Source organism: Marmota marmota, unplaced genomic scaffold (genome assembly GCF_001458135.2).
Source record: "Marmota marmota marmota unplaced genomic scaffold, marMar, whole genome shotgun sequence".
Classification (NCBI taxonomy): Eukaryota; Metazoa; Chordata; class Mammalia; order Rodentia; family Sciuridae; genus Marmota; species Marmota marmota.
Window position 1 is genome coordinate 80,281,969 of NW_026000026.1, and position 19,844 is coordinate 80,301,812.

Sequence of the window (19,844 nt, forward strand, 5' to 3'; positions counted from 1 at the left end):
TTACCCTCAAGGTGCAGCTTTGAGTCCACACTGTATACTGCATCTGTCTCTGCATAGTTTTGTTGATGGGTACAGATCAAGATAAACAGCCTTGCTGGGAGGGAAGGCATTCAAACCCAGGCTTCCTGATTTAGAATCTGTTACTCACCCAGGCTGTTGGAAGTGTTAACTGATCCACCTTGTGATGCGGGCTGCAATTGGAGCAGACCCAAGGGGAAGAGACTGGTGAGGGTCAGGGGGTAGGGGTGGGGGAGCAGACCCCCTCCCCCAGGAAGATCCAGCTGCTCGATCAGCTAATTTTCATGCCAGTTTCAGCATACACCATGGTTCAGTGGGAAAGAGACAAATGGATTTGCTGTTATGTATTTTGAAAATGTAATAAAGGCCCTGGTTTAAAAAATTATAAGAGTTGCAAATGGAAATCATCCCCTGTATTCCCATTCCTGTGTTGTCATCCCCAGAGCAATTCTCTACCAATTTCTAAGGTGTTCTTCCAGAGATAAGCCATGCAGACACATGCAGATAGATGGTCTGACTTCCTGCCTCTTTTTTTTTTTTTTTAAATAGCAACAGAAGCAAACTCTGAACTGCGTAGTTTATGCAACTTGCATTTTTCCATTTGCTATTTTGTAAAGATCTTCTCATATCAATATGTAAAGCTCCACCTCATTTTTTTGGCCAGAGTGTTTGTTTAGTCTTCTGTTGGACAGTCAGGTTATTCTTAATTTCATGCTACTGGTCTGCAGTGATATCTTTGTAGGGTATCATTTTGCACACATGTGAGTTTATGCATAGGATAAATACCTGAACCCCTCTTCCCAGTCCAAGGATGTATGCTTTTTAAATTTTGATGAATGTTGCCATATTTCTCTAGAATTTCTCACAAAAATTCTATCAGTTTGTTTCCAGAGAAATGAATGACAAATTTTGTTTCTTCACATCATCCCCAACCTGTTATGTTATTCACCTTTTTTGATCTCTGTCAATCTGGTGTCTCTCTCTGGGGTTTTGATTTGCAGTCTTTCTTGCATGGAGAAGACTCACTTGTGTTTACTTTCCTATGAACTGCCTGTCAGGCTGTTGATTTCGTCCCTTATCAATTTGTGTGGTTGAGCTTATTGTACCCCACATAACCTGATATGAACCTGCACCCTTCTTGGGTGCCCCTCTTTCCTCTGGCAGCCCTGTTTGGAGCAGAAAGTTCCCTGGACTAGGGCTAGGGTCCCTACTCTGGTTCACCACCTATCTACTATGGGAGTGTGACTGTCACTTAAGTTGAGACATGCTTTTCTGTGCTGTAAAGTGCACATATTAGTTCCATAGCACAGTTGTTGGATGAGATACTCCATATGAAAGTGTTTTTATAAACTATAGAAAGCTGTCGCAACGTAATATCACATTAATATTCGCTTGATTTCTGAGTGATTAGATTTTAGATACCCAACACCTTAGAGCTGAGTCATCTGGTTAAACAGGTCGACAGACCGAGGCTGAGAGAAAGAAGGTCCTTGCAGAGTTCACACCTCAGAGGCTGGGCCTGATGGGTAACCAGGCCCTGATCTGTCTTGCTCTAGGAGGAGCCATGGGCAATGTGGAGTTTCTTTAAGAGCATTCTTATTTTCACAATAAATGATCCCAACAACTATGACAGCATTTCTGTTTCATGGCTGATCTTCAGAGCTGAAAAATGCCTAGGATGGCACCCCTGTTCAGCTAGATCTTAGCTCCAGACCCTGCTCAGGGGGCTCAACCTTTGTGGGCCTTGGTTGTCTTCTTTGTGGAGGGCACAGAGCCATGGAGAGGGTCACTGAGACCATAATGCCAAAGCCCTGCCCACCTGGCACCTGCTGGGAGCTTGGTAGATGGTGTCATTTGTATTCTTGGCCTTGCAGGAGGTGTGGCAGCCTGAATGGCTGAGTTCAAGGCCTCTCTTGGCCCTCTCATGCCTTTGGGCATATTACTTCATCTCCCTGAGGTAGTAACAGGAGTCCTGTCTGAAGAATCAGTGAGTTTTGCATGTTGAGTAGTACTTCATAAATTAATGTTATTTAAAAAAAAAAAAAAAACATACTGAAGTGCCTGTTATGTGCCAATACTGTCTAGATATTGGGGATTTAATAGAAAAGAAGTAGAGCCCTGGCCTTGGGGTCCACCACTGGGTCTTGATGTAGATTCTGTGGGGCCCCTCCTAAAAGCTGTAGGACACATGTCCTGAGGAAATTTGGGGATTTTTCCTGTCACAGTAGGCTCTACTGATCGTCCTATGAGATGCTCCTTTTGTTTAACCCTAGGAAACTTGACTCAGCCTCCACCCCGCCCCTTCCCCACCACAAGTGGCTGGGCCCTTCCTGGCTGGCCTATGAGCAGAGGCCACCTGAGATTCCTTGACTGCCCTGTGATCTGGTGGCTTTTGGATGCTTCCTGGGCCGGGTCTGGCTCCTGGACCTCTTGACCTGGGTTTCCTGGTTATTAATTGTCCTGGAAGGGAAGCATGCTGCCCTTCCTGTCTGTGCTTAATGCTGTTTTCTGTGGCCCGACGACTGTGCTTGGACCTGAGGATTATAGCACTGGCTCACTCACTCCCAGGACTCTCCTTGAGCTGTCACAGGGAGCCAGATAATTCACAAGAAGATTCCAGCTAGGCTCAAGCCTGTGAAGTCAATAAAAAGGACATGTGATGTAGAAGGGTGCACTAGAGAAGGGTGTCCAGGGGCCTCTCTGAGGTGATGCTCATGCCCAAGGTTGAGAAATCAAAAAGGGAGCCATTTTGGGGGGAAAAGGCATTCTGGGCAGTGGGAAAGCAAGTGCAAAGGCCCTGAGTTGTGGAGTTTGTCCTTCTTCACAAAGTACACAAACAACAGGGAGGTTATGGAAAGAGCGCTGGTGTGTTGGAGCATTTGTTCAGAGCAGGTGATGTGCTAGGTCTAAGTGCGTGCAGGTCGCTCCTGAGAGGATGGCCACGTCAGCCAAGAGAAGTGAGTGGATAAATACATTTGGGGCCATCGCTTGCGCTCCACTGTTTACTTGAAGTGAGTAAAATCCACAAGGCTTCTGTGAGTTGCAGAATCGAGGTCTTCCTGGAGTCAGAGGGTCCCTGGCAGGCTGTCCTGATGGATGAGGGCTTCCTCTCTGGCCCTCCATTGAATGGTGTCAGCGTCTGCAGCCACCGTAGACACAAAGTCAATTTTCACTCTTGGATCTGCGATTGAATGCCCGGCTGCTCAGAGAGCTGTGCAGAGTGGAGGTCAGAGGGGCTAATTGGGTAGCTTAATGAACGGGAGGTTCCTAGAGCTGGAAGCTGGGTGCAATGCAGGGTCACCACACAGAGAAACCTGTGTAGCCAGACCCAGGGCCCTTCCCACCATCACAGGGCTGGAGGGGTGAGGCCAGTATATGCGCCTTGGGTGCCACTGACGCTGCTATTCTGATAGGGAGTCTTCAGATCCCTGGAGTTTTGAGTTCTAGAAAAAGTCTAGGTGGGCAGCTTGGGACATTTTCTGGCCTGGATTCATCTTTCCCTCCCACAGCCTGAGAAGTGGCTACCTTTCTCCTTGTCTCCCCTAATCCCATGACCCTTGCTCCCAAAGCTGCACACACAGCACTGTCTGTGGTCAGCGCTAGTGGGTGCTGGGATAGGTCTGCAGTGTAAGGCCATGTGCGGGTACAGCTCACTGTGGTAAGGCCAAAGGTCACATACCTCGTGGTGGACCGGGGCTGGGTTAACCCTGTCACTGGGGCAAGTCCAGTCATTCCCTTCATGGTAGATCATGGTAGATCAGAATTCACTCATTCATCCATTCATTCACTTTTCATTTGTCTTTATCCATCATACATACTTTGTTCACTTATTTAACAAATACTTATGGAATCACAGCCCATGAAGGGCTCCATGAGTGCTGGGAGCATGTCATCCCTGTACAGAGTGTAATGAAGTCTACTGGGAAGAGGAAGAAGCAGCCTTGTGAATTGCATGATTGTTAGATTAGGATTATATTTTATCACTGACGTTGCACATTAGCTCATGTTGGGAGACATAACCTTCAAAGACACATACTGGGACCTGGCTGACAGATGCACTTCCTCGTGGAATCTCCTGTGTGGTCATGCGCCCAGGCAGTGCCATCTTTTGGGAGGAGGAGTGGTGGGGCGGTTAGGGTTTGCTTCCCAGTAGTTCATCAACTGGGGATTCAGCGATGGCACAGGCCAGCCCTGCCCATATTCTAGAGTCTTCCTTTCAGGCTCCATGATGTCTTGCATCTCTGTTGTGAGGTTGCATCTTGCTTTGAGTTTAATTTGACAAATATTGAATAATTGTACATTTTGTCACATTTTAGAAGACATAATTAAAGAATTGGCTATTAATTTTCTACATTCACAATTCCCTTGTCTCATTCGAGACTTCCTGTTTTGTTTTTGAAATTTAAAACACAAACTTACTTTTAAAATTTTATTAAATTTTAAAGGAATTAAATCTTTATTAAAGAAAATTAAAGTACAGATACATTCTTCCAAAGGAAGTAAAAACCACTCATGATTTCTTTGTGTAGAAGGACCACTATGAACATTTTTTTTTCTTCCCATATACATTTTTCCTTTTAAAAAATATCCACTCATGGGGCCCGGGATTGTGGCTCAGCAGGAGAGCGCTTGCCCAGCATGTGCGGGGCCCTGGGTTCAATCTTGAGCACCACATAAATAATAATAATAAATAAAATAAAGATATTGTGTCCATCTACAACCAAAAAAATTTTTAAAAAAAAAATCTGCTCATGCTGTCTTTGCGACATTTTCATTTCGCATTTTGTTGTATAATCTGTTCTTATTAAGGTCTTATTAATCTTCATTAAGGTTTATAGAAGGTCTTTTCCATGGCCTTCAGTTTTTTAACTTGCCCTTTTGATGACAGCAGGTAGGATTCCTCGTGGACCAGGCTTGAGATTCTGTTTTGTGGTTTTTTTCTTTCTCTTCTTTGGGAGCCAGTTAAGTTTTACTTATGACCTCAGGCGAGTAATTGGCACTTGTTTGACTCTTTATTTACTTGGAAAAGGGGCAGTGCCTGTCTCAGGAGTCCTGGTGAGGGGGACTCCCAGGAACAGGAGGCGGAGGAGACACTGCCATTTCCTATTCCTGGCGAGAGCCAGAGCCGGAGGCTGAGGGTTAAGTCACCTGCCTTACCGGCTGTTGACCAGTGTCACACTGATCTGCATACAAATGAAGGCAGGACTGAGCCCCGAGTGGGGTGGTCTGGTTCATTGCAAAGATGGGACTCCTCCTGCCCCATCCTCACAAACGGGAGGAAGTGCATTTGGTTAAGAATGATCCACCCTCACCAGGCTTCCAGGAGTGTGGGCCAGCTGCAGGGCTGGGCCTTGGAGTTGGGGAGGGACTTGGCCACCAAGAGACCACCCACACCTGCCTTGGATCTTGAGCCTCAGTGAGCATGGCTGAGCCATTTCCTTGTCAGGCAGCTTGTTAGTGGCAGAGCCGTGATTTGAACCCAGGACTTTTCTGCTACATGTCTCCTGTTCGGCTCACTCATCTGGTGGGTTGAAGTGTTATTTTGGGAAGAAAACCGTGGAGGAAGCAGGAGAGCCCTCTGTACACACCATTCCAGGCCTGGGCTCAGCCCTGTGGACACAGCCTGAGCCAGTGGCCCTCAGTGGAACAGCAAACAGCACGCTGTTGGAGGCTCCAGCCAGGCAGAAAGCACTGTGTTGGTGGCAGAGGGCTCTGGGCAGAGGCACCTGGGAAGAATTACTGCAGTGGGGACAAAGATGGGGCTACCCTTGCTGCAGTGCCCCTAAACCAGGGACACAACCTTGATATTAGTAGTCTGCTATTTGACAAGCTGTGTGACCTGAGGCAAGTAGCTGAGTTTCCTTCCTGTTTATTTTTATTTAAAATTTTTTTCAATACTGGGAACTGAGTTGGGGGTGGGCGTTGCTCTACCACTGAGACATATACCCAGCTCCTCCAACCCCACCCCACCCCCCTTTTATTTTTTGAGACAGGGTCTCCCTAAATTTCCCCAGGCTGGCCTTGAACTTGGCCATCCTCCTGCCTCAACATTCCTAGTTGCTGGGATTATAGGCTTCTGCTGCAGTTCCGAGCTGTTCCTCCTTATTTAAAGAGGGTGCTATGGCATCTACCTTGGGGTAGTTTCAAAAATTAAATGAGAAGAAGAGGAATAATGTATTTCCGCAGCCATGGGGTCATCATCGCCAGTTATGGGGAAGGGAAGCAGGTGTGGAGAAGCCTGGGACAGACTTGGGTTTAGGTTGTGTACATTGTAAAGTGAAAGTAGAGCTGAAATGCTATGCAAATGTGGCACATTGTCCTACGGAAGTTCTCCTGCACCTGCCCTGCAGTCACAAAAGGCACCAGGGGCTGTGCAGGCTGCCTCCAGGGAGGAGAGGGGAGGAGTGGAATTTCTTTCTGGGCTTTGGTTCAGTGTGTGGCAGGATCCCATTGACCTGGGCTGCCCAACAGTCAAGAACAGCCTTGGCCATCATTAACAGTAAGGTTTTGTGGGTCCTGAAGACAGACTGCTTGGGATCCAATTCTGACTCTGTGATTATTTTATTCTTTTTCCAGCTTTATTAAGGCGCTTGACAAAAGTTGTCATTCTGCTGGGTGCGGTGGCACATGCCTATAATCTCAGTGGCTTGGGAGGCTAAGACAGGAGGATCGCAAGTTCAAAGCCAGCCTCAGCAATTTAGCAAGGCCCCAAACAATTCAGCGAGACCCTGACTCAAGATAAAATATAAAAAAAGGACTGGGGATGTGGCTCAGTGGTTAAGCAACCCTGGGTTCAATCCCTGGTACCAAGAATAAAAAAGTCCATTCTGAAGGTGTACCTATATATTGTAAATGATCCCCAATCAAGCTAATGAACATAGCCACCATCTTACAGTTAAGGTAGTGTGTGTGTGTGCTAAGAGAGCATTTGCAATTTACTTTTTAAAAAAAAATTTAAAATTTGTCTTAATTAGTTATACATGATAGTAGAATGCATTCATGCACTTTGATATATCATACATAGATGGGATATAATTTCTCATTTTTCTGAGTGTACATGTTGCAGAGTCATTGGTCATAAAGTCATATATATACATACAGTAATAATGTCTATTTCATTCTACTATCTTTCCTATCCCCAAATCCCCTCCCCTCCCCTCCCCTCCCTCAGTTCCCTCTACCAAATCTAAGGTAATACTATTCTTCCCTAGTGCCTCCCCACCCCACTACTTCCCCACTTCTGCCTTATTGTGAATTAGCATATTACAGAAAACATTCAGCCTTTGGTTTTGTGAGATCAGTTTATTTCGCTTAGCATGATATTCTCCAACTCCAATCATTTACTGGCAAATGCCATAATTTCACTCTTCTTTAAAGCTGAGTAATATTCCATCGAGTATATGTACCACTTTTTTTTAATCCATTCATCTATTAAGGAACACATAGGTTGGTTCCATAGTCTAGTTATTGTGAATTGAGCTGCTATAAAGATGTAGCTGTGTCACTATACTGTGCTGATTTTAAGTCCTTTGGGTGTAAACCAAGGAGTGGGATAGCTGGGTCAAATGGTGGTTCCATTCCCAGTTTTCTGAGGAATCCCCATACTGCTTTCCATAGTGGTTGCATCAATTTGAAGGCCCACCAGCAATGTATGAGTGTACCTTTCCCCCCACATCCTTGCCAACATTTATTGTTGCTGTATGCTTGATGATTGCCATTCTGATAGGAGTGAGATGAAATCTTAGAGTAGTTATGATTTGCATTTCTCTAGTGGCTACAGATGTTGAACACTTTTTTCATATATTTGTTGATCAATTGCATTTCTTCTTCTGGGAAGTGTCTTTCAGTTCCTTAGCCCATTTATTGATTGGAGTATTTGTTTTTTTGGTGTTAAGTTTTTTGTGTTCTTTATATGTCCTAGAGACTAATGCTCTATCGGAGGTGCGTGATAAATTTCAAGGATACAATATAGTGTTAACTGTAGTCACATTGCTTTACTTTAGATGCCTAGAACTTATTCATCCTGTATAATGGAAACATTGTATCCTTCAGCTAAGGCCTCTCATTTCCCCCACCCCTATTTCTGCTTACCGCCATTCTCTGTGTGTCCTGCTTCTGGGTAAGTATCCAAAGGAAATGAAAAGTAGGCCCTTAAAGAAATAGCTGCATGCCCACGTCCATTGCAGCATTATTTACAATAGCCAAGATATGGGGTAACCCACATAGCCACCAGTGGACAAATAAAATGTTGTACTCAATGGAATGTTATTCAGCCTTAAAAAAGAAGGAAACCTTGTCACTTGCAGTAACGTGGATGCAGCTGGAGGACATTATGCCAAGTGAAATAAGCCAGGTGCAGAAAGACCAACACTCTTGTTTATATGTGGACTCTAGAAAAGGTTGTGATGTATAAACTTGCCAGAGTACCCTCCCTGCTGTCCTCAGAATCCCCACCATCACTGGGGGAGCAGCATATTGGCTCACGGACACCCGCGCATGCCTAGTTGACAGTAGCTCCAGCTTCATTGTGATCTCGCCAGGGAGAAGCGAGATAGCACACATTTAAAGAACTTAGCACAGTGCTAAGCACTCAGTTTTTGCCCTCATGACTCAGATTTCTGCTTCTCCTTTCCAGAGAAGCTGAGGCTGCTTCCCAGATCTTTGTGTAGACTTCTCATAGGATGGGTGTCAGGTGAGAGGCAGTGGTTAACAGAGAGCAGGTAGGTGATCTAGGTCAGGAGTCACACAGATGTGTCTCCTGTGCAGCCTCCTCGTGCCTCCCTGGGGATCCTGACCTACTCCACCAAGCCTCTAAGACCCCAGTCTTTTCTTTGTCCAGAGGGAGAATTCCAAGGCTCTCAGGAATGGAAAGGAGGCATCTTACCCAACATCTTCTGGGGGCAGGCTTTGGTTATCCGCCTGCTAATTGCACACACAGGAGGACTGGATGCTTGCTATCTCCAGAGGCAGCCTGTATTGTTTTGGAAACTGTGTTGGCAATTCAGGTGTCGAACTGAATCCAGCTTCCATCCTCTGGCTCTTACCCTGGGTATGAAGGCCCCTGAGCCTTCTTAGATTCCTTAGAAAGATGAACTGCTGTCCTCCACACCCCTCCCTGGCCCCTTCTCTGTCCTGCAGCCTCCCTCCCTCATGCCTTTGGCTCTAGTCTTGCTGGTCCCATTCTGAATTCCTCCAGGTAGCTCCACCCTGGCCCCAGGTCCCTGGGTGACTCTTAGACCTTTCTTACTCCTATTAAAGTGACAGCTCACCTTGGGTCTTTAGTTGAATGAAAGACTTCTGACTTTGGTGTGTTTTTCTTTCTTATTGCTGAGAATGTTAGGGATAAGGGTGGAGTTCAGGGAGGGGGAGGGCATTTTAAATCCTTTACTGGGTGCTGTACCTGTTGGTCCTGGGCCTGGCTGAGTGGAATGTGTGGGTCTGGAGGAGTCAGAGCACAAGTGCCTGAGGGCCTTGGGGACAGTTCCTCCTAGAGCTTTACTTTTTATTTGGTCCTGGATCCCCTACCGGAGACTGGAGAGAGATAGACTCTCTATGTAAGAATGACACTGCACACAAAAGTTTGCCTGTGATTTCAGATTCCCTGAAAGTCATGCACGGGCCCAGAGTAAGTTCTATTTGGGCCCTGTACCTTTCTTTGCAGACAATGAAACTGAGGCCCAGAGAAGCACCCCACACTTCACAGTCATCACTAGGAGTGTGGTGGTGGGACCCTGGGGTGGCTCAGCCAGAGGCAGGGCCCCACCCTGTGTGGATGGGAGTGGGAGATGGGCCAGGAGAAAGAACCTGGCCAGGGAAAATGGCCTCCGGGCCTGCAGAGGAGGGGGGCCTCCAAACATGGAGGCCGAGGTGGGCTGCTGAGAAGAGATTAAATTTGTGGAATCTGTCAATTAGCGGGGGACTCCTAACAGACTATAGTATGGGGATGGTGTGATCCTTGGCTATTTAAGTTAGGAGACCTAGGCAGGCCATATGTTGACTTGAAAGACCTCAAAGATGAGAATTTAACAGAACAAATAGGCCTAGTAGGGCAGGGGACTGGGATAGGGGCAGTGCGTGTGGATGAGTTAACTCAGCCTCAAAGCATGGCACGGGGGCTCTGCTTGGTGATCTGAGGTGGCCAACAATTTAGATTGTTCTGTTCTAGTAACTAAGTTTTTATTTAAAATGCATATTTGAGAGGATATAACTAAGTACATATAACTTATTGCTAAGGACAAGTCTAAGAGGAAAAAAATGAGTGGATTTAAACACATATTAAGTAAAAATAGTAGAGGAGTATAAAGCTATGTTAACAGTCCGGAGGTTGGCACTTGGGAACCAAGGCACAAGACCCAACTGGATTGGATGGACAGCTTCCACCTGTCTAGTCCCTGAACTCCCTAGGGTGCGTCTCCTTAGGGCAGAAGGCACAACTCAAATACCTATGTCCTATTTTCTTTCTGGGATGGGCTTCTTCCCAAAAATAATGCAGAGAAGACAGGACCTGGGGGTGGGGATGGGGTGTCACAATTTAGGTTTCTTTCTGGAACTCTGAGTTTAGGCTTCCTCCAACCCAAAAGAGCAGCCGTCTCCAACCCAGGGTTCAGAGACAGAACTGAGGTCTAGCCTAGGCTACTCCTAGCTGTGTGACTGAGAAAGTGGGAGGGTCAATGCCACTTCCCTGACCTGCAAGGTATAGGGGTTGCTGGAAGAGCTGCTTAGAGCCAAACCCAGGATGGACCCAGGTCTCGGGTCACAGGCGAGTCTTTCCACCCTGTTGAACCTTCAGTTCCTTACTTCTAAAATGGGGGATAACAAGACACCAATCTTTGAGGTTGATTTTGGGTTTAAATGAATTAATGTTTTTAACATTACCTTGCACATAGTAATTGTTTAATTTATTTAAGGTTGCCATTTTAATAGTTTTCTTTTTTTTTTTTTAAAGAGAGAGAGAGAGAGAATTTTTTTTTTTTAATATTTATTTTTTAGTTTTCGGCAGACACAACATCTTTGTTTGTATGTGGTGCTGAGGATCGAACCTGGGCCGCACGCATGCCAGGTGAGCGTGCTACCACTTGAGCCACATGACCAGCCCCATAGTTTTCTTTTCTTTTTTTTAAATAAAAAAGAATGCATATGGAAATTTCTTTGTGACATGTATAGTTCTATTACCTCTGAATTCTCATGCAAATGTTGGACTTTATAGTTAACTTTGCCATCAAGAAATCTGCCACCCAAATTGCAAGTTTAGTATTTGTAAAACAACAACAACAAAACAAATCTTAAAAATAATTAAAAATTCTTTATAATTTATTATGCTCATTATTTTTTTAATAAAAATGGAGGAGTCCAAATGAAGCAAATCAATCAGAAAATTTAAAGTTATGTGGTTACAGGGTATTGAGGAAAGACAGGCTAAAATAATGTATTTTTATCAAGTTAACTACAGAATATCAGGCCTAGCAGAGCCCTAATGATTGACTAATCCACATTTACAGTACTTTCTGTAAGCCAGACAATCTGATTAATACTTTGCATCTATCCTTCCAAGTCCTTCCTCTACAACAAGAGCACTGTGTGTGTGTGTGTGTGTGTGTATGTATTTTTTCGGGGGGATACCGGGGATTGAACTCAGGGACACTCAAACCACTAAGCCACATCCCCAGCCCTATTTTGAATTTTATTTAGAGACAGGTTCTCACTGAGTTGCTTAGCACCTCACCATTGCTGAGGCTGGCTTTGAACTTGCAATCCCCCTGTCTCAGCCTCCCAAGCCACTGAGATTGCAGGCGTGCACTACTGTGCCTGGCAAGAGCACAATATTATTAGCATCATGTTTCAAAAAGGGAACTGAGAAGTTACTAACTTGCCTGACAACAAACAGCTTGTTTAAGACAGAGTTAAAATTTGGACTAGACACTGTGATTCAACTAGTAAGTAAATAACCTCTCAACCATGGTGAGGCCAATAATCTGTCCTGTTGCTGGATCCCACAGTATTTAAGGACTGTGCTTTTGGATCTGGCCCTAGGGGCTGGGGTTCTCCCAACAACTCTGCCACTTGATTTCACTGGATCCCACCAGAGACAAATGTGGGATGATTATCTGTCTCCCTCCAAATCAGGCAGGTGGCCTCTTTGAGGAACGTGGATGTTATTTATCTGAGTGGCTCTGAGACAAGCCAGGTTCCTGCTTGCACTTTGAGAACCTGGGACGGGAACCATCCCAGTGCATGGAGAGGGTGGCAGGGCTGAAAGCAGGGAGTAGAACCAGCCTCTTCCTTCCCAAGTCAGTTTGGCTGGTGGTACTAGCCTGGTGTGGGTGTCATGGAAATGAGGACCAGGTCCCCTCAATGAGTGGGGAGACAGCTGTTCTAGTGACTCCCTGGCCCCTGGCAAGGATGTCCCCCAACACCAGGGAAGGAAGTCTGCCCTGTATTGCAGAACAACAGTTCTCTTTCTGGAAAGTTGGACATGCAGGGCCATTTCCCATGCTGGTTTTGCTGGGAGAACAGGGTGTAGGTTGGGGTGTCAGGTTTAGGGAGGTGACGCTGGGACCTGAGGGGGTGTTTGTGCAGGGAGGTACCAGGGGGTGTTTGTGCAGCGAAGGGCCAGAGCCTACACATGTGTTCTTGTGCCTCTGCCTCTTTACCCTGCTCCGGGAATGTGGTCTGGGTGAGGCGGACTGGAAAGATTCCTTGATAATAAAATAATTGTTTAGAAGTGATGGTTTATTCAGGACTCAGGGGAGGTCTTCTTCCTGATTTTTCTTCTGAGGCCACAGAGGCACTGGGAAGCCTGGAGGGTGTGGTGAGATGATCTCGAGTCTCAGCAGCATCAGCGGAGTCAGATCTTAGAATTACGGGGGGAGACTTGAGGTTCATTCACAATATAGCAGAGTTCCAGAAATCTAAAACCTTCTGAAATCATGGACTCATGGATATCTTTTGCTATTGTTTTTTTCCCCAGGTAAGAGCTTCTCGTGGCCTCCCTGGACAGTGCTGTGTCTGCTCCACTGAGCAGCTATAGGGGGATGTTCTCCCTGGAGCATGGTGTCCCCTTTGGACACCTGACAGTCTAAGCTCTTCCCTTCAGGGTGCAGGAATGAGCCTTGCCTGTCCTTTGGTCTTTCTTCACAGCTGAGGGACCCCCAGCCACTCCCCTTTCTCTGGGATTTAGTTTTTTCACTTACACATTGAATGTGGGTTGTATTAGCTTCCTATGGCTGCTGTAACACGTCATCACCAACTTAGTGGCCTAACACAGATTTATTATCTTGTCGTGTTGGATGGCAAAAGTCCAAAATGGGGTTCACTGGGTGGAGTGAAGATGTTAGCGGGGCTGCGTTCCTTCCTTGGGGCTGCAGGACAGAATCCATTCCCTTGCCTTTCCAGCTTCTCAGGGCTGCCCACTTTCCTCGGTCACGGTCACGTGGCTTCAACCTCTGCTTCCGTCATTACATCTCCCTTCTGACTGGGGCCCTTCTGCTTCCCTCTTATAAAGACCCACCCAAGGTTCCAGGATAGTCTCCCCATTTCAAGATTCTTATTTTTTATCACATCTGAAAGTTCCTTTTGCCCTGAAGGTAGCATCTTCTCAGTTCTGGGGGATTAGGTTGTGGACATTATTGGGTGACATGATTCACCTTGTAGTGGGGATGGGCCCCTCATCCCCAGAGCCCCCTGCAGTTAACCTTTCTCCACAGCACCTAAGCCACCTTCCTAGGCCACAGGTGCCCCTGCCTTCCTGCTGGCTCTGGCTTCTGCATGGGGAGCAGGGCTGGAGGTGGCCCCGTCAGTACAGTCGGGTGTCCACCTGGATTCTAGAGGGTCCAGCACAGCCTACGGGGTGGTGGTGGTTTTACAGTGGGATTTGATGGGAAAGTGCTTGTGACCTTGTGAAGATACTGTGCCGTGTTCACCCTGACCGTATCCTGCGTCAGCGGACAGATGGTGACCATACCTAGTGTGCAAGGTGTGGCTTGGGCTGTGCTGATGTCTGTCACAGGAGGGTGTCAGGGGTGCTGGTCTTTGTGGCAATGCTGTTTTCTTCCAGAGCACGGTGCTTGGTATTCATTGGACATCATCCTGCACTCTGCTGGCCGTGTCCAGGCTTGGTGTTTTTGGTTGGCACCTTCTTGGTATTTGGGATGACTACACAGGCTGTCACTGGGGTCATGGGGCAGGGATCACTGTGGTGGTGGCTTGAATAGATAGGTGAGACCTATATGTCTTTTCAAATCCACTTGCAGAGGAAGCACAGCTGTGCTTCTTGAAGCCCCGGGGAGGCAACACTTGCCCCTGGCTTCCCATTAGCACCTGTCCACAGCAAGTTTTGTGGGATTGGTGCACAGCCCCTGGCCACTGACCTTCCTCCGCCATTGCTGCCCATAGAAGGGAAGACACTCTGGCTCCTGCTCTGGGCAAGGGTGGGCATGCCAGCTTCTAGTCTCAGAGACTGTTTCCCAGCCTGGTCTCTACCCAGCTACTTTCTTCCAGCCTGACCTTCCCCACGGAAAGAAGCTGTACCTCAGCCTCATGAGAGGTTCTACTCTTCAAATGACTGAACTCTTCTCCACCCTGCAAAACCTAGCTCCTTTTCTAGGAGGCCTGTTCTGGCTCCTTCTTCACTGCTTGTCCAAGCCCTGAATCTCTGCCCATTTGGGCTCTTGCTGGCCCTTGCTGTTGGGAACACTCACTACCAAACTTCCTGTGCATTTGATCTTCCCACTGGGGTTTGCTCCTTGCTTGAATAAGCAGTTTTGATTGCCCACCATTTGCAGAACTGAGCAAATGAACAGGATCCCTAGCATCTCTGCCTTCCTGGAAGGGGTAGGGGCGGGGGGAGGATGGACAGTAATCAAGTGTCCCCATCTGTGGGAGTGCACACTGAGAGTGTCATGAAGCTAGAACAGCCAGGGAGGACCAAGGTGGGGCCGGCTGGCAACTGGAGCCTGGGGAGAAGCAGCTTCGGAAGAGCAGGGAGGTCTTTGGTTGTGGGAGCATAGTGTACTTCTGCAGGAAGGACAGGGCTGCCTGCTGGATGGTGACCCATAGAACTGGGTGACTGCTGGCAGGGCTCAGCATGCCTAGCCCCTCCTGCCAGGCTGCCCTATGCTGGGCACCATGGCAGACGGTACACCTGTCAGGCAGCACCGAAAGTTCTGGCCATGTGCCTCAGGACTCCAGCCCAGACTACACGCCGGTTTGGCCATTTTAGCCCAGTTAGGAGAGCAGATGAGGCGTTTGTCCTGGGTTCCCCTCTCTGCTCTGACCTGAATGTCCTCTTGGAGAGCCATGATGACATGAGCATCCAAGGCCCCATGGGAAATCTGGGGGCAGCACAGTGCAGCAGCCATGAGGGGACACCACAGTAGAGAGTTCAAAGCAGGGCATGGGGTGGGGTGGGGCGGGTGGCACAATGTTACATACCCTGGAAGCTTGCAAAGTTGGAATGAGACAGTAGAGGGAAGCGCTCAGTGATGGGCCTAGCACATAGAAAGGACCCAGTAAAGATGTGCTGTTCTTGTTATTCTTCTGTATCCATGGTGACCCACCTGTCCAGTTACTGGCATCTCAGCATTATGGGGAATGGGTTGGGAAGATCTTTCTCTCTCTCTCTTTCTTTGGTACTGGGATTGAACCCAGAGGCACTTAACCACTGAGTTACATCCCCAGCCCTTTTTTATATTTTATTTTAGACACAAGGCCTCGCTGAGTTGCTGAGGCTGGCTTTAGCCTCCTCCTTTAGCCTCCTGAGCCATTGGGATTACAAGGTGCACACCTCACTCCTGGAGTTTGGGCTGATCTCTGACTCCCAGCTGTAACATTCATTTGTTTTTTCATTCATTCATCCCACATGCAGGCCATATGCCTTAGGAGCCAGGCTCTTCTGGGGTGTGAGGCCCTCGTGGATGAACATGACTGGGGTCCTGCCTCATTTGTAATCTGGTTGCTGGGTAAGGCCTGAGCCCCGTCCCTTCTCCCTCCTGCCCCAGCACTGGCATCAACATGCCATTTGCAGCCAGTCCCTGTCAGCCTTCTCAGAAAGTGACTGGCATTCTTCAGGACCTGCTCAAGGGAGTCATGGAGATGAGGCTGCTAGTTTGGAGCTGTGTGCTCGGAGGCTGGGTTCTGCCTCTCCGCACTTCCCTGGTTCTAGATGGGCTCCTAGGAGCTCAGCTGAGCAGCAGGTCCCTGCTATTGGAGAGCAGGGAGCGCTGCACAGGCACTGGCGGCTCTAGGGTAGATGCCAAGGATGGAACTGGTTATGCAACTCTACCTTGAATTGCCCCCACCCTGCCTTGATGGGTGTGCCCATGGGCAGCTGAAGGGTGTGTGAGGGGTGTGTAGGGACAGGGCAGGGCATTTCCCTGCCTGGGGACTCTTACAGCCTCCTGACAGCCCCGCGTGGCTGAACTCTCGCCCCTCGTTGGTTTTTACTGCAGAGCAGTAACTGCAGCTGTGAAAATGCACTTCTGGGTCATGCTGGAGCCGTGAAGTCCCAGCTTCTCGCTCCCACCACCTCATGGACTTGTGTGACCTTGCACAGTTTCCTTTTGAAGGGGCTCCAGAGAGCCCCTGCCCTGCCCGCTGCCTAGGTTGCTTGGAGGATGCAGCAGGGCCAGGCACTTGGTGTTTTGTGGACAGAATAAAGGTCACGACTGAGATGGCACAAGGGCTGAAATGCCACTTCCAGCACCCATGGAAGAGGGGCTAATCAGTCACTGCACCTCTGAGCATGGCTGGGCCTCAGACGCCTCTGAGATGAGACATCTAAGCAATCTAGAAAGGGCCACAGAGTTGGCTGCTGGGTGCACTTTGTGGTGAGACCTTTGGCTAGTGACAGCCACTCTCCTTCCTGTGTCCTAGGAGGGGAAGCAGGAAGTCCCCGGAGCTCTGGAGCTCTGGCTTTTCTGATCTGCAGCCATCTTTGGATCCAATTCTCTCTCTCTCTCTCTCTCTCTCTCTGCTCAAACCTCCCTCCCCAGGCAACGCTGGAGGGAGTTGTGGCAATAGACTCACTGGACTGTCTGTAAGGAAAGTAAATCAAGTGTAATAGAAATCAATATTTAATGGAGTCCTTTCATTTCCCCCTGGCTGGCCTCCTTTTAATATTCTCCCTACACAACCAAGCTGTCTGAGGCCAACACTGCCCCCTAGTGCTTAGCGCCAGGAGCACAGACTGCCCACCCCTCTTCCCCTCCACCTCCTTCCTTCCCTGCTGTTCCCCACCCCCGCCACTCCTTGTCCTCCGAGCTTATAAAGTTCCCCATACTAGTCTATTTCTTGCAGACCCTTTCCGCACTGCTGTGGTTATAATATGGATCATAGAAAAGGCAACGGCATGGTTGGTGAAGGTCATAGAACACTGGATGGGAAATAGAAAGGCATGAACTATAGCCTCATTTCCATTGCTTGCTTGCTGTGTGGTTGTGGGGAAATTGCCTTCCCTCCCTGGGCTTTTGTTTCCCTCTGCACTAGGAAAAGTGTTTCCCAAAAAGGGAAGCCATAGTTTTTTAGGCTGGGCCATTTTTCATCGTGTGGGACTGTTCCATGCAGTTAAGACACTTCTTATCCTCAGCCCCTGAATCACACTGCTGTGCTGAGGTGGAACCCAAATGCTCCCTGGCAGTGGTGCCACCTGTGGTTGGCACCTGTTGACCCCAGAAGATCTTGAAATTACGTTTGAGGTATGGGGAGGGTTGGGGGCTTGGGGAGGGTTGGGGGCGCTTTGGTGCCAGCTGCATTTAGAATGCAATGAAGACTTTCAGGGGGTGACCTACCAGAGCCCCCATGCAGAGTGACCTGAGATCCGGTCCCTGGTCGGCACTGGCTAGCTCTGGGTCTTTGGGCAAGTTTGAACAGTGTGTGGTTCTCGGTTTATGAGGGAAACAGCCCAGTAACCTTTTCCCTTTGGCAGTCAAGAGGGCGAGGCTGGCCAGGCCCCTGAACTCTGTGCACACACGTGTGCACACACCCTTGCTCTGGCCACCCAGCACCTGCCCTGCCCTCTGCCCAGCTCTCCTTCCCAGGCCGCTCTTTTCAGTCTGCAGAGGGAGGTTGGCATTGCATTGTGTTGCTGTGGACTCAGAAAGGGACTTCGACTTGTCTGAGGCCAGGGCTGGAGTCAGCGGGGACAGATCTGCTGCTGTTACTGGTTCTGAGGCAGCTTCGTGGTGTGTTTCGTGTACCGTTTACCAAGCACTTAGCATGTGCTCTGGCTTTAGAGTTGTTCTCTCAGTTATCCCATGACATGTGCACGCACACGTAGGGACCGTGCACTCCCACGTGCTTCGCCCGCTTTGCAGATGTGCAACCTGCTCTTCAGAGAGAAGTCCAGAGACCTGTGCCCCTGTTGCCCCTTTCCCCAGTCTCTAGAGCCCTGCTCCTCTTCTGCCCACCCCTCCTTGCATTAGCCACCGCCCGCTGGGCCACTGGCTGCCCCTGCCTGCCCCTGCCTGAGTTGTGCTGAGAGCCAGGGGTGGGAGGGGGCCGTTTGGCTGGGAGCCCAGGAATGCGTTGGGAAATTCCACTCCCCTCCCACGCTGGGCTGGGCTGGGCGGAAGAGTTAAGTGGCTGCCTCGTCCCCCATGGATCACAGAGGCCTCTTCTCTCCTTTTACAGCCTGGGTCTCCTCAGGAAACGGCTAGGCAGCCTCCCTCCCCCTGCATCCTAACTTCTTGCCTTCTTTGGTCCTCTCCCCATGAGAGCTGCACCACCCCATCCTCCCCCCAGGGCCTCAAGCCTCCCAAGAGGGGAGCACTTAGAAGCAGGGATTTTCAAGCTCTCTTCTTAAACACTCACACGGGATCCGGCTGCCCACATGTACGAGCCTGCCTCGGGACTCCGCACAGGACTGGGTCTGTAGGCACCACAGAAGAAAGGGAGCCCCCAAGGCAAGGGTGTGAGAAGAGGCCCATGCTCCTGGCCAGAGCCTTCAGTCTCTTGGTCCTTACTCTCAGCCTGGAAGGTGGCAAGAGGCGAAAAGGTCTATGGGTTTCCCTGACTTGCCCTAGATCTCTAGTGGCCAGAGAGACCCTGGAGGCAGCAGGAGGAGACCAGGGCAGAAGCTAGGCTCTCAAAGTCAAAGCTGTCTCATCGAGACTGCTGGCCACTGGTGCTTGCATCCTGCCCTCCCTCTGGGTAGTCATGGTGCACACGCCCAGTCACAGAGGCCTCACCACTTCGTAAGGCTGCCTGTGACCATCTTTGGGCAGCTCTGACTGTCACAAGGGCTTCCTTACGAGACACAAGTAATAACTTCAGCTTCCACCCAAGGCCCCAGCTCAGCCTCCTGGGACCTCCTGCAGGTCACAGCCTTTCATGCCCCTTCTTTCTGGGTTCTCCCAACAGCACCCCAGACAAGACAGCTTGGATCTGTCACTGCCTAGTTGAAGTTGGGTGATCTCAGGCAAAATCTGGCCCTCGTGACCTCAGTTTCCTTGTTGAGAACACAGAAGTGTGGCAGACTGTATAATCATGAACCAGTCTTCCAGTTTCTAGGATTCAGTGGAAAGAGATCATCCAGAAAATTCTAGAAATATCTCATGGTGGTGATGACCCAGACCTTGCCTCTGTGTTTGTGGGGGAATCTTACTCCCAGACCAGTCTTCCAGGGAGTCAGTACCCTAGAAATCTGCCATTTCCAACAAGACCTGGTTTTTAGAAGGGTCTTCCTGGGATTTCCATTAGCTTCTGGATAAAGTCCAGATTCCTCCTCAGGACAATCCAGTGGCAGCCTGTGGGAGAGCCCTGAATTTTGAATCCCTTCACTGCAGAATCTTGCCTGCACCATTTCAAACAGATCTGAACCTTTCTGAACTTGT